Below are 2,850 nucleotides of genomic sequence, written 5' to 3' on the forward strand. Positions count from 1 at the left end.
AACCCAAGACTGTCCCTGAACCAACAGAAACCAAACCAGAACCCTCAAACCATAACCAGAAACGTAGGCGCAGACAAGCCTATGCGCTTACCAACCCGCCCATTGTCCAACAACCAATTTACCAACCTCCAGTTTACGCGCCTAACCCACTGTCAACCTACCCAGCACCTCCTGTAGTCCACAACTATGCCTTAACCAATCCAGCACTTCCTGCCCCGCCAACTAAGAAGCCTTACACAGGAAACCAACCCTTTTGCCCAACCTGTAGACTTCATCACCCACCTCAAGTCCCGTGTCGACAATGTAACCGATGTGGCCGCGTAGGTCACTCCGTTGAGTACTGTAGAACCCCTCCCTCCAATCCGATTGCGCCAACGCCACCAGCCTACCCGCAGAATCCTCAACCAACCTACCAAAACCCACGACCCAGATCGTGCTTTAACTGCGGTGATCCAAGTCATTTCCGGAACGCGTGCCCAAGGCTACAAGTTCAGATTACTCAAGCGAATCCGGTGAACCAAATTTCGAACCAAGTGACGCGTGGCCGAGCTTTTAACATAACCGCGCACCAAGCGCAAGCGAATAACGACGTAGTTAATGGTACATTTTTGCTTAACGGATTTTATGCTTCTATGCTTTTTGATACTGGCGCCGATAGAAGTTTTATCTCTCGCGCCTTTGAGCGGAAGCTTGCGCGACCGCGCGATAATTTAAAAGAAGATTTTTCAGTTGAATTGGCTAATGGCGAAACTGTTTTAATAAACTCGGTAATTAAAGATTGCACGCTTAACCTTAACGAAAACGATTTTCTGATCGACCTCATCCCTATGCCTCTTGGAAGCTTTGATGTTATCATTGGTATGGACTGGCTCTCGAAGAATCGCGCCGAAGTTATTTGCGCCAAGAAGTTGATTCGCATTCCTCGAGAAAATGGTGATCTTCATATCTACGGCGAAAAACCCTCCAGTGGTCTTAAACTTATGTCTTGCGCCGAAGCCCAAAGACTCATGCGGAAGAAGTGTGTTGCATTTCTAGCCCATGTGGTTAAACCCGATGAAGGAAAGAAGCTTCGCGATATCCCTGTTGTGCGTGATTTTCCTGAAGTTTTTCCTGATGATCTTCCTGGTATCCCTCCCGCTCGTGAAGTCGAGTTTCGTGTTGATCTTGTCCCTGGTGCTTCCCCCGTTGCTAAATCTCCTTACCGTCTTGCACCCGCTGAGATGCAAGAATTGGCCAGCCAACTCCAAGAGTTGACTGCTAAAGGATTCATTCGCCCTAGCTCTTCGCCCTGGGGTGCTCCGGTGTTGTTCGTTAAAAAGAAAGATGGATCGTTTCGCATGTGTATTGATTACCGCGAGTTGAACAAACTCACCATTAAAAACCGGTATCCCTTACCGCGTATTGACGACCTCTTTGATCAACTCCAAGGTGCCTCCTGTTTCTCGAAGATCGATCTCCGTTCTGGTTATCATCAGTTGCGTATCCGCGATGAAGATGTTCCGAAGACTGCTTTTCGAACTCGTTATGGCCATTTTGAATTCTTGGTCATGTCCTTCGGTCTAACCAACGCACCCGCCGTTTTCATGGATCTAATGAATCGGGTGTGTAGGCCTTTCTTGGATAAATTCGTGATCGTGTTTATCGATGATGTTCTGGTGTATTCTAAGACCAAGGCCGAGCATGAGCAACATCTTCGGTTGGTGTTGCAGAAGCTTAGAACTGAGCAACTCTATGCTAAGCTTTCCAAGTGTGAATTCTGGTCTGATGAAGTACAGTTTCTTGGTCATGTTGTAAACAAGATGGGTATTCATGTCGACCCATCCAAGATTGAAGCAATCAAGAACTGGATTACGCCATCCTCTCCTTCTGAGATCCGTTCCTTTCTGGGCTTAGCTGGTTATTACCGGCGTTTCATTTCGAACTTCTCAAAGATCGCTTTGCCTTTAACAGCTCTTACGCACAAAGGTAAACCATATATTTGGGGCTCGAAGCAAGAAGAAGCCTTTCTAACGCTCAAGCGTTTGTTGTGTGAAGCTCCTGTTCTTGCGCTACCTGAGGGTAATGATGATTTTGTCGTGTATTGCGATGCATCCAACCAAGGTCTCGGTTGTGTTCTTATGCAACGAGGCAAGGTTATCGCTTACGCATCAAGGCAACTTAAGGTTCATGAAAAGAATTATACAACTCACGACCTCGAGCTTGGTGCAGTTGTTTTTGCCTTGAAGATCTGGAGACACTACCTTTATGGTACTAAGTGTATCCTCTACACTGACCATAAAAGCCTTCAGCATATCTTTGATCAAAAGGAACTTAACATGAGGCAACGCCGATGGAACGAACTCATCAGCGATTACGATTGTGAGATCCGGTATCATCCTGGTAAGGCTAATGTGGTAGCCGACGCGCTCAGCCGAAAACCCTGCCAACTTAACTGTGTCTTGCCACGCACCCAGCTTCACTTCGCGCCGATTCAAAGCAACCTTGAATCGCGTATTCGTGACGCGCAGCGCGCATCCATCAGTAATGGTAACCTTCGCGCCGAGTTAGCGTGTGGCGCGGAAGCACTCTTTGTCCCTAATCTGAGTGGAATTCTCTGCTATCTCAATCGCATCTGGATCCCTTGTGATGAGAATCTTCGCGCTGATATCCTGAGTGAAGCGCACAAATCTCGGTATTCTATTCATCCCGGCGCTGATAAGATGTACAAGGATTTGCGCATTACTTATTGGTGGCCTGGCATGAAAAAGGATATTGCTGTGTTCGTAGCTAAGTGCCTGACTTGTTCTAAAGTTAAAGCTGAACACCAACGCCCATCTGGTTTGCTCGAACAACCAGAAATTCCTACGTGGA

Source organism: Bidens hawaiensis, unplaced genomic scaffold (assembly GCF_021521415.1).
Source record: "Bidens hawaiensis isolate Kalapana, Puna unplaced genomic scaffold, B.hawaiensis_p1.1 tig00008970_1, whole genome shotgun sequence".
Taxonomy (NCBI): domain Eukaryota; kingdom Viridiplantae; phylum Streptophyta; class Magnoliopsida; order Asterales; family Asteraceae; genus Bidens; species Bidens hawaiensis.